At 37.5% G+C, this 12,427-nt stretch overlaps 1 long non-coding RNA gene and 1 pseudogene across 2 annotated transcripts; both read left to right on the top strand.

Moving 5' to 3' along the window:
* The first annotated feature begins 577 nt into the window (after positions 1–577).
* LOC104742547 (leucine--tRNA ligase, cytoplasmic pseudogene) lies at positions 578–4,545 on the top strand (annotated as a pseudogene). Its single transcript, XR_015580823.1, has 2 exons — positions 578–3,749; positions 4,401–4,545. The product of XR_015580823.1 is annotated as a leucine--tRNA ligase, cytoplasmic pseudogene (transcript).
* Positions 4,546–6,513: 1,968 nt separating this feature from the next.
* LOC147928778 (uncharacterized) lies at positions 6,514–8,295 on the top strand. The gene is made up of 3 exons (XR_015579534.1): positions 6,514–7,100; positions 7,228–7,602; positions 7,941–8,295. It is a non-coding gene; the product is annotated as an uncharacterized LOC147928778 (long non-coding RNA).
* Positions 8,296–12,427: the final 4,132 nt, after the last annotated feature.

Here is a 12,427-nt window from a genome sequence, read left to right on the forward strand (position 1 = left end):
ATTACTAATTAGGCACAATCTTGGTAATTTGTTAAATCGGGAACGTAGACCTATTCGTGATGTTCAAGGCACCGCTCAGTATTGAATTCCCCTAGTCGGATCCTACAGTATTTACGATGAACTCATAAATTATTTATTCGTGATTTTTTTCTTTGAACATCCTAGAGAGGTATCTACTATTTTCCCTGAAGAGAAAAATATAAAATCTCCAAAAAAAAAAATGGAAAAAAAGTTTTTAGGAGTAATTTTTTGGAAAGTAATTAAAATAGAAAATGTCCAAAATTGAAAGAGGGAATAAAACCCTAAATCTTTATGACTTGCGTCTAGACGTATATCTTTCTCTCCTTCCACTAAGATTCCGCTGGCTCAGTCTCTGTCAAATCTCCGATTGCTTTCGCGGTCAAATCGATTCGTGATTCCTGCAAGTTCATCTCCAAGGTATGATACGCATATCTTCTCTATAGTTTTTCCACAAAAAAAAAGGGACTCAAATTTGCTTTTGTTTTGACCATCTGAGGTTTGCTTTTGGTTTGATTCTGTTTGGGGGCAGGCACGGTCACTTAATGGCACCTGAAACCAAAAACAAAACAGCTTCGCGAGCAGAGATCGTCTTCTTGAGATTGAAAAATCTGTTCGAAAGTGGTGGGAGGATGAGGAGGTTTTCAGGGCTGAATCTCGTGAGCATCCTCCAAAGCCAGGAGAGAAGTTCTTCTCCTCTTTCCCTTTCCCATATATGAATGGTTATCTACACATTGGTCATGCCTTCTCTCTCTCCAAGGTTGATTTTGCTTCTGCTTACCATAGGCTAAGAGGTGCCAACGTGCTTCTTCCTTTTGGTTTCCACTGTACTGGTATGCCAGTCAAGGCTTCCGCGGATAAGCTTTGTCGTGAGATCCAACAGTTTGGAAACCCTCCTGTCTTCCCTGCTGATGATAACAATACCAACCAAGCTCCTGCAGTTCAGGAGGAGAGCAGTGATGAACCAGCTTTACCGGGTCAGTTCAAGGGAAAGAAGTCCAAGGTGGCCGCGAAATCTGGTGGACAGGTTTATCAGTGGGAGATTATGCGCAGCTTTGGTCTTACTGACAGTGAGATTGCAAGATTTCAAGATCCATATGAATGGTTGTATTACTTTCCCCCTTTGGCTGTTGAAGATCTCAAGGCATATGGATTGGGCTGTGATTTGAGACGCTCATTCGTGACTACTGATGTTAATCCCTTTTTCGATGCCTTCGTGAGGTGGCAGATGAGGAAGTTGAAATCTATGGGAAAGATTGTCAAAGACCGTAGGTACACAATTTTCTCACCTTTAGATGGCCAACCTTGTGCTGATCACGACCGTGCTACTGGTGAAGGTGTTCAGCCTCAAGAGTATACTCTCATAAAGATGGAAGTAGTGAAACCATTTCCTCTAAAACTGGGTCCTTTGGAAGGAAAGAGAGTGTTTTTAGCTGCAGCTACTTTGAGGCCTGAGACCATGTATGGGAAATATGGAGCTTATGAAATCAATGAAACTGACGTCTTCATCCTTACTGAGAGATCTGCACTCAACCTTGCCTACCAGAACTTCTCAAAGATCCCTCAGAAGCCTTCCTGCTTGGTTGAGTTGACCGGGTATGACCTGATTGGACTCCCTTTGAAGTCTCCTCTGTCAGTGAACGAGATCATCTATGCTCTCCCCATGTTAACGATTCTGACCAACAAAGGTATTGGTATTGTCACCAGCGTTCCTAGTGATGCCCCTGATGACTACATGGCGTGAAAGACGAGTGGGTACCCTCTGATATCGTACCCGTTATCAATATCCCAGAATTTGGGGATAAGGCTGCCGAGAAGGTCTGCATGGATCTGAAAATTCAGAGTCCAAATGATAAGGACAAGCTTGCAGAAGCGAAGAGGGTTACTTACCTAAAAGGATTCACCGAAGGAACAATGCTTATTGGAGAGTTTGCTGGTAGGAAAGTTCAAGAAATCAAGCCCATTATCAAGACAAAGCTCATAGAGTGTGGCGAGGCTATCGTATACAGTGAACCCGAGAAGCCAGTGATGTCAAGATCGGGTGATGAATGTGTTGTGGCTCTTACAGATCAGTGGTACATAACGTACGGCGAATCAGAATGGAGGAAAATGGCTGAGGGATGCATATCAAGAATGAATCTCTACTCTGAAGAAACAAGGCATGGCTTCGAGCACACTTTGAGCTGGCTCAATCAGTGGGCTTGCTCACGGTCATTTGGTCTGGGAACTCGTATTCCCTGGGATGAGCAGTTCCTTGTGGAATCCTTATCTGATTCATCTCTTTATATGGCCTATTATACAGTTGCTCATATCTTTCACGATGGAGATATGTATAAAGGCAACAAGTCTTTGATCCATCCTCAGCAGATGAATGATGAAGTTTGGGAGCATCTCTTCTGTGATGGTCCGTACCCAAAATCAACTGATATTCCTTCAGCTGTTTTAAGTAAGATGAAGCAGGAGTTTGACTATTGACCCGCTAGATCTTCGAGTTTCAGGAGAGGATCTTATTCAGAATCATTTGACATTTTTCATCTACAACCACACTGCACTAATGGAGAGTCGTAACTGGCCACGTGCCATCAGATGTAATGGTCACATTATGCTCAACTCTGAGAAAATGTCAAAGTCAACTGGAAATTTCAGAACCCTGCGCCAGGCTATCCAAGAATTCTCTGCCAGTGCTACAAGGTTTTCTTTGGCTGATGCTGGTGATGGCGTTGACGATGCAAATTTTATATTTGAAACTGCAAATGCTGCAATTTTGAAGCTGACGAAACAACTCAAATGGATGGAAGAAGATATTCTGGCTGCTGAATCTTCTTTGAGAACGGGGCCTCCATCTACATACGCTGATAAAGTGTTTGAAAATGACATAAACATTGCTATCAGGTTGACTGAAAAAGCTTACAAAGATTGTTTGTTTAGGGAGGCACTTAAAATGGGTTTTACGACTTACAAGCTGCTCGAGATGAGTATAGAATTTCCTGTGGCAGTGACGGAAATATGAACCATGACTTGATACTGAAATTCATGGATGTGCAAACACGCCTCATTGAACCAATCTGTCCCCAGTTTGCAGAATATGTATGGAGGAAACTTTTGAAGAAGGAAGGTTGTGTGGTGACAGCTGGCTGGCCTACATCAAATGAGCCAGATTTGGTTCTCAAGAGTGCTAACAAATATTTGCAAGATTCTATAGTCTTAATGAGAAAGCTTCTACAAAAACAGCTCTTGGGTTCCAGGAGGGCTGCTAAGAAAGGTGCTCAAGTAACAGCAGTGCCAGAGAGGAATTTAAAAGGCCTAGTATATGTCATCGAGCAATTTGATGGATGGAGAGCTCACTGCCTCAATATCATGCAAAGAAAATTTAACCAACAAACCTGTCGTTTTGCCCCTGATGAAGAGATACTTGCAGAACTAAAGGAGATATTACAGAAGGAGCGACCAGCAGAAACATTTGAACATGAACAGTGCATGTCTTTCCTTAAGTTCAAGAAGGACAAGGCTAAATCTCTTGGCGCTCAGGCCCTAAATTTGAGGTTGCCTTTTGGAGAGATTGAAGTCCTTCAGAGTAACATGGACTTGATCAAGCGGCAACTTGGTCTTGAAGAGGTTGAAGTATATTCTGCAAGTGACCCTGATGACGTTTTAAAATCTGGTCCACATGCTTCACTGCTGGATAAAACTCCTCCATCTCCGGGCAATCCAACCGCCATCTTTATGACCAGGTAAAGCTTCCTAATAGAAGCATTATGTATGCTCCTCAACTAAACTGAACATTTACTGATGCAGCACAATTGTCTGCCCTCCGATCTAAACTTTCTGTGTCCATATGGAATCATCTCTCTCTGCATATCTTCATGTTAGTTACATCTCTTTCTCTTTGACAGTCGTCACTATTGTTTTCTCTATATAGTTTTTGGGTCTTTTTTTGTTGTTGGATGTTATAGCTAAATCTGAATCTTACCTTTGCATTTAGTCTTCCTTGATCATTCAAATAACTACTAGAATAACAAGTCGAGCCTCAACCTGTAAAATAGTTATTTATAAGCATAAGAGATGAAGATTTTACTTTCCCAATAGAGGTGGACAAAATTTGACTTGGATGTTTTTGAGTTATTGTGGCTTCGGTAATATAGACATAGAGGAGTTGCAAGTTATGCAATTGAGTTTTCTGGTTGGTGTTTGGTTTGTTTCTAATAAATTAAAAAGGAAGGTTCATTGATCTTAGGATCTGTGCAATATGACTTATGGTTTGGCAATATGTATGTTTGCTTTCTAGACTGATGTTGAGTATTGATCTGATTTTGTTGTCCATTCCAAGTATCAAAAGTTTCATGAGTAATTATGAGCTGATCATTTATCTTTTCAATTTTCAGTAAGCGAGAAGAATAGTTTCACACAAAGATCGATCCTTTCTATCGAGAAAACTATTGAATGCCACTTGATGGGGATTTTGAAGACATTTCAAAGTTGCGTGATCAATCTGCATTGGAATGATAGATTGTCCAGAGGAGGGGTTGATTATTAATTATTTCAAAGTCCAAAACATTACTTCTGTTAAACTCGAGTAGTTGCAATTGTAGACAGTGTTTATCAAAACTCGAGTAGTTGCAATTGTATCAAAACTCGAGTAGTTGCAATTGTATCAAAACCATTTAACTAGTGTTTTGATAGTGGTATGATACTTTTGATACCCTTTCGACCTGCTTTAGTACGGGTATGATGTTGAAACCCTTTTAGTCTTGGTATGATGCTTGTATGTCTTTTTGTATGTAATAGCACTGCGGGTTACAAATTGCAAGGACATTTCTTTTGAACTACACTAGGTTCAGTCGTCATCAGCTGATGAAATTGACAATGATGAATTACTTTCGTAAAGAAGCCTGTGTGTCAAAAGTAAATTACCAGATCAGATATCTTTCAGCTGACCTTATAGTGTGTACGATTTATTTTGTAGTTTATGCAAATAAAACCTTATAGTGTGTCTACGAATTATTTTTGTTTTCTAACTATACGTACACTTTCATACTAAAGTCACTTTTCACTGACGTATAATTATTTAATCTTTTTACAAAAGTTATGTTTTATATATAGATAAAAATGAAACTTGGTCACTTAACTCGCCACTACCCATAATCTCATTGTCCAAATGGATTTAGTAGTTCTCTTCTTGTATCAAGAGATTGTGTAACGGTCGCCACTACCAATAATCTCAATGTCCAAATGGATTTAATAGTTCTCTTCTTGTGTCAAGAGATTGTGTAGTGGTTGAGGGTGAAAAAAACTGTGGTATGCATTCTTTTTTTGTCAAATTGTGCAATTTATATATATATATATATATATATATATATATATACAGTTTTCTTCTTCCAAATTAGCTCTGCACAAAAATATGCAAACATATACAATTAAACAGAAACAAATTGTTACATAAATATATGCATATTTTTATTACATGAATGAAGTAATAATAGTTATACATATTGGATGTTAGTTTAAAATTGTGTAAGAAACTTCAATTTTCCATTTTTAAAATCCGAATTTTTCATTTTATCATGTATTATGTATTTAAAGATAATTGAAAGAAGTCTTATTATGTAAAGACGAACTTTCACTTTTGGTAATTGAACTAATTAGTATTGGGAAAATCACATTTTAAACCTTCAAAGTGTCATTGAGTAAGCACTTTAAACCTTGAGATATTTTCACTAACAATATAAACCTTTAAAATGATTTCACTAACACTTTAAACCTTAAAACTAACTTTCCTGTTTGTACTGCCACGAAAGATGATGGAACAGTAATATCTGTTAACGTGAAATAGTTAAACTATGTTGGTTTGCTTTAAATACTTATTTAATTAATTTAATTATTTATGACGATTGATAAAAAAAAATAAAAATACATCAAAACGAAAAAAAAATGAAGAATTAGAGGTAAGGTTAAAACATTCGACAAATGTAAAATTGAAGACGACAATATATTTAGAAGCCTCATTGGTTTCCATGAGAAGGCAATCGATTTGAATCAGAATCTAGTAGAGATGCATTTATTAAAAGGATTAATAATGTGAGTAACGTCGTAAAAGTTTTGTCTACAATGAAAATGAACACAAATTTTTTTTATCTTTTTATTTATATATAAAACTAAAGCTAATTAAAATTTAAATTAAACCAACATAGTTTAACTATTTCGCGTTGACGAATATTATTATTCTGTTATTTTTATGGCGGTACAAAAATGAAAGTTAGTTTTAAAGTTTAAAGGGGAAAAATCCTGAAAAATACGTCATCTAATTTTTTTTTGGACGTTTAATACTTGTAGTTATTAAATTGGATAAAAAAAATACCTGGTTTAATTTCCGTTATCTGAAAAAACCATCATTTTATTAATAATGCTAGATCCATATTTACGACTTAACAGTCGTTAAAAATAGTGAAGGAATTGTTAATCAAGGTCAATAAATAACCCCACGTGATTAAATTAGTCATAAAAAGACACTGTTGCCCTTTTATTTCCTCCCCAAATCGATTTGGGATCTAAGAACCCTAAAAGCAAAATTTTCTCGAATCCCGATTGAATTCAAATAACAACAATTATTACCAAATTACTACATGTTAGTTAATTCAAGAACAAACTGTTTCAAGCAAGTCTTGGATCTCCTTGCTTACTTCGATCTGGTGTTGAGACAATCTCTCTCGCATATCAGGACAAGTTTTTATAAGAAAGGTCGCAATTTCAGAGTCAAGAGGTCTCAACTTCGACAAAATCCTGCAAAATTCTTGTGCTCCTTGAACATCTTTAGCTTTCTCAAAGTGAAAATAAAACAAGCTGACCAGCTCTGAGCTCCAGCTCCACTCGTCTTTGTTCTTTGGCGAATCAGAAACCGCTGCTTCCAAATGCTTCATAGCCAAATCCGCTTTACCGTTCTCCAACAGGTGGATCATTAGAAGCTGTCTCGATTTGGAGAAAGGTCCTTTAGACTTTTTCATGGCACCATCAAGAATCTTCTCTGCTTCTTCATACATATTCACTTTTAAATACGTGTTAATCGCGATATTAGCCAGCCTCATATCGTAAGCCCAGCATTTTGATTCCCACTCTGTGAAAATCTTCTTAATCCCATCACTATTGCCGATTTTCCCCCTTTCGGCTTTCAAGGTTTCTCAGATTGTTGCTCCTACTCCTCTTTCTGCTTTTCAGGCTTCTCAGACCTTTGCTCATGCCTCTCCCATTGTTATGTATGTGCAAAATAGTCCGAACAAAGGTAGACCGATTGTTCTTTATGCAACAGAGTTGGTCATATTGCTGAGAGGTGTTACAGAAAAAATGGATTTCCACCTGGTTTTACTCCAAAAGGCAAGCCTAGTGAGAAGTTTCAGAAACAACCTGTTGTCACAGCTCAGGTTTCTTTATCTCCTACACCAGAAAAGTCCTCAAACAACATAGATGGTTTGATTGGCAAGCTCTCTCCGTACCAGTTGCAGAATCTCATAGCTCTTTTCAGCTTACCATCTTCTTCATCGGTTCTAGCTCAAATCAAAGCAAGCACATCTCAGACTCCTCTTGATCATCCGGGTATCTTATTTTCTCCCAACACATATGCTTTTATTGGTCTACTAGCAGCTTAAAAACACATACTCTCCACTGACACATGGGTGATTGACTCTAGTGCAACTCACCATGTGTCTCATGACAAAAACAGTTTTGTTTCCCTGGAAAACTCTGTGGATATTTTTGTGAATTTGCCAACTGGTCCTCGTGTGATCATCAGTGGTGTGGGAATGGTTCGTTTGAACAAGGATTTACTACTCCAGAATGTTCTGTTTATCCCTGAGTTCCGCTTTTAGTATCAGTTCTTTGACCAATGCCATTGGCTCTAATGTGACTTTTGATACTTCTTGTTGGAAATATAGGATCCTATTAAGGGGGTGACGATTGGTAAAGGTCGACGGATTGGAAAGCTATATGTGTTCGATACTTCTCCATCTATTTCAATCAATGCAGTGGTGGATGTTGGTACCTGGCACAAGAGACTTGGTCATGCATCTTATTCAAGATTGGATGTTCTTTCTGAAGTTTTGAGAACTACAGGACACAAGAATAAGAAGCCTACATATTGTCATGTTTGTCACTTGGCTAAGCAGAAGAAACTTTCTTTTCCCTCGGAGAATAATATTTGTAATGCAACTTTTGAGTTGTTACATATAGATATTTGGGGACCTTTTTCTGTGGAAACAGTGGAAGGATATAAATACTTTTTTGACAATAGTTGATCACTCCAGAGCTACTTGGTTTTACTTACTCAAGAACAAAAGTGATGTTCTCTTAATATTTCCAGCTTTCAACAAACAGGTTGAAACTCAATACAACATGACCAAAGTGAAATCAGTCCAATCAGATAATGCTAAGGAACTGCAATTTCATGAGTTCTATCAGTCGCAAGGCATCTTATCTTACCACTTGTGTCCTGAGACACCTGAGCAAAACTCTGTCATCGAACTTAAGCACCAACATATTCTCAATGTTGCGCGTGCTTTACGTTTCTAGTCTCAAGTTCATCGATCTTATTGAGGAGATTGTTTCCTCAGTACTGCCTTCTTCTTAATCAACCGGACTCCTTCTCCGTTGCTCTCCAACAAAACACCTTATGAACTTTTCACCAACAAGCCACCAGACTACTCTCGCATAAGAACTTTCGGTTGCCTCTGTCATGCATCTACTTCTCCCAAACAACGTCATAAGTTTCAGCGTCGTTCACGAGCCTGCATCTTCTTGGGTTATCTGGTTGGTTTTAAAGGGTAAAAGGTTATGGATTTGGAAAGTAATGTTGTCTATATATCAAGACATGTTGAGTTCCATGAGCACGTTTTCCCCTTCACAGATCCTCCAGAACAAGTCGTTCATAACAACAACTTCACACTGATGGATTCTTTGTCTCCAGGTAATGATATCCTTTTTCCTCTTTCTTTATCTCTATCACAAATTTCTCCATCAACACAAATTTCTATTCATAGAGTTCGGAAACCTCATGCTCACCTAAATGACTATCATTGTTACTCTCTTAACAATGGTGTTGCTCATCCTATTTCTTCTTTTCTCTCTTATTCAAAACTCTCACCATCCTATATGTTATACATTAATAACATTACCAAGATTCCAATCCCTCAGTCCTATAATGAGGCAAAGAAATCCAAAGAGTGGTGTGATGCAGTTGATAAGGAGATAGGAGCAATGGAGCGGACAAACACTTGGGATGTTACTACTCTACCACCTGGTAAGAAAGTAATTGGATGTAAGTGGGTTTTCACCTTGAAATTTAATGCAGATGGAACTCTTGAACGCTACAAGGCGCTTTTAGTTTCCAAAGTTTATACTCAAAAGGAGGGTCTGGATTATAATGAGACGTTCTCTCCTGTTGCGAAGATGGTCACTGTGAAGATGCTACTTAATATCTCTGCTTCAAAGACGTGGTTTCTCCACCAACTTGATATCTCAAATGCTTTGTTGAATGGCGATTTGGAGGAAGATATATAGATATATATATATGCGGTTACCAAAGGGTTATGCAGAGATTAAAAGGGGCATTTTGCCTAAAAATGCAGTTTGTCGCTTGAAGAAATCCATTTATGGTCTGAAACAGGCATCCAGACAATGGTTCCTCAAGTTCTAAAACTCGCTCCTGCATTTGGGATTCACAAAATGTCATGGTGATCATACATTGTTTACTCGAAGTCATTAGAGAGATTTTATTGTTGTCCTAGTCTACGTTGACGATATTGTCATCGCTAGTACTTCAGAATCCAGTGCTAATGAATTGACTGCAGCTTTAAAACAGAGTTTTAAACTTCGTGAACTAGGTCCTCTGAAGTATTTTTTGGGTTTGGAGATTGCTCATAATTTTTCTGGGATCTCTATCTGTCAGCGGAAGTAACTCTTGAGCTTCTCACATCTTCTGGTATGTTGGCCTGCAAGAATGCAAACACGCCTATGGTTCCAAATTCGCAGTTATCCAAAACCTCTAGTGATCTACTGGCGGATAAGGAAATGTATTGCAGTCTTGTTGGCAGGTTAATGTATTTAACAATTACTCGCCCTGACATTACTTTTGCTTTGAACAAGTTGTGGCAGTTCTCTTCTGCTCCTCGCGCATCTCATCTCACCGCAGTTTATCAGGTTCTGCAATATGTTAAAGGCACTATAGGAAAAGGTCTTTTCTATTTTGCAGACCCGGACATTACTTTTGCTTTGAACAAGTTGTGCCAGTTCTCTTCTGCTCCTCGCACATCTCATCTCACCGCAGTTTATCAGGTTCTGCAATATGTTAAAGGCACTATAGGAAAAGGTCTTTTCTATTTTGCAAACCCGGACATTACTCACAAAGTTTTTGCTGATTCAGATTATGCCTCTTGTCCTGACAGTAGAAGATCCACTACTTGTTTTACTATGTTTCTGGGATCTTTTCTCATCTCTTGGCTGTCCAAGAAACAATAAACTATTTCTCGTTCATCAGCTGAAGAAGAATACAGAGCTCTCGCTCTTTCTTCATGTGAGATGATGTGGCTCCCAACTTTGCTTTCTGACTTACGGATTGGTATCTCTTCTGTTCTAGTTCTTTTCTTAGATAGTAGCTCTGCCATTTACATTGCCACCAATCCCATCTTAATAAATAATATAATGTATATCATATAAAATCAATTGAAAAAAAATATACTAAATAGTAAAGAAAAAATGACACATGTCGTAATAAATAATATAATGTATATCATATAAAATCAATTGAAAAAATATACTAAAATATTATAAATAAGTGTAATAAGAGAGTGTCACATGGCAATTTCTTAGAGTTTGTCAAAAGAGAACCATACTTTATTATATAAGATATGAGTATTATATTGATGAAATACTCAATAGATATCTCATCAATAGAGATATTATTTGGTAGTGATGTACTTAAGTTTAATTAAATATAGTAATATTATATTTGCACAATATATTATATCATTTATATTGGTGAAATGCTCTTACTTTAGGGTTTATGGGAAAATATATATATATATATATAGTATAGATTTATTTTGGAAAAATACTTAGGTTCGTTTACCCCTTTTTGTTCACCTCGTCCTTTTTAACCAATCAGAGTCTTCTATACATTATTTCATTTAAAAAAATAAATCAAAATTAAATTAAAAAGCAAAAATAATTAAAGAAACAAATTCTGTATACTTTTAATTAAGAAAAGTTAAATATTGGTTTGGTTTAGATTTTACAATTAGAACAAAATTATGTGTCGGTTTGGGTTTACAAATAAGGTGATTAGTGTTTCGATTTTACAATTAAAACGAAATTATACGTCGGTCTGGGTTTACAAATAAATTAGTTAGGGTTTAGATTTTACAATTACAACGAAACTCTATGTCATTTTGAGTTTACAAATAAGGGAAAAATCAGTAGTTTCATATCCCAGCTAAGTGTGTATGTTCAATTCCTACACCATGTTTTATACTGTGTGAATCCATACATTTAGTTTAATAAAATTGAAATTCACTGTCCCAACTCGTAAAACGGTGCTAAAACATACATAAGCCGTAACGGTGTTAAGAGATCGTCAACGGCTGTTTACGTGGAGCTCCAGAGGAGAGAAACAACGAGGGGAAAAAGGGGGAAGAAAAGAAAAAGAAGAAGAAAACAACGTCGTTTTAACCAAAAAGCTCTTTCTTTTGTTTCTCAAAACGACGACGTTTTATATGTGGCGTCCACGTAAGCAACCGTTGACGGTCTCTTAACACCGTTACGGCTTATGTATGTTTTAACATCGTTTTATGAGTTGGGGCTGTGAATTTGAATTTTATTAAACTTAATGTATAGATTCGCACAGTATTAAACATGGTGTAGGAATTGAACATGGACACAATGTTTGCCTTGTACTACCTGTTACGACCAGTACGCTCCCATATTCGACCCTTCGAAATCCTCAACCTTCAAAGAGAAAAGATGCAACACCCATGACCACTCTTGCCCTTACGATCTTGTCTACGCAGACGGAAGCTATACCAAGGGAACCTTAGCAACCGAGACAGTCACGATCCATTCAAATTCAGGGGAACCCTTTGTGATGCCTCAAACCATTATTTGTTGTAGCCACAGTAGCTCAGGGATTAAAAGACAGAGTTCTTCGGGCATTGTAATGGGCCTCACATCCTCTCACTAGGCCCGTGAGCCCATCCATATCCGACGGTCGGTTTGCTACGTCGGGGAGGCTTTAAAGATTTTTTACCGTCCCTATAAATCACCAAATGATATTTTCCTGTGTTTTGTCCTCTCTCGCACAGTTCCGACAATTACTTCCCGGAAGGTAACCCATCCTAAGACTACTCCAGCTCAAGCATGCTTAACTCAGGAG

Source organism: Camelina sativa, chromosome 14, assembly GCF_030686135.1.
Source record: "Camelina sativa cultivar CO46 ecotype springtype chromosome 14, ASM3068613v1".
NCBI classification, from domain to species: Eukaryota; Viridiplantae; Streptophyta; class Magnoliopsida; order Brassicales; family Brassicaceae; genus Camelina; species Camelina sativa.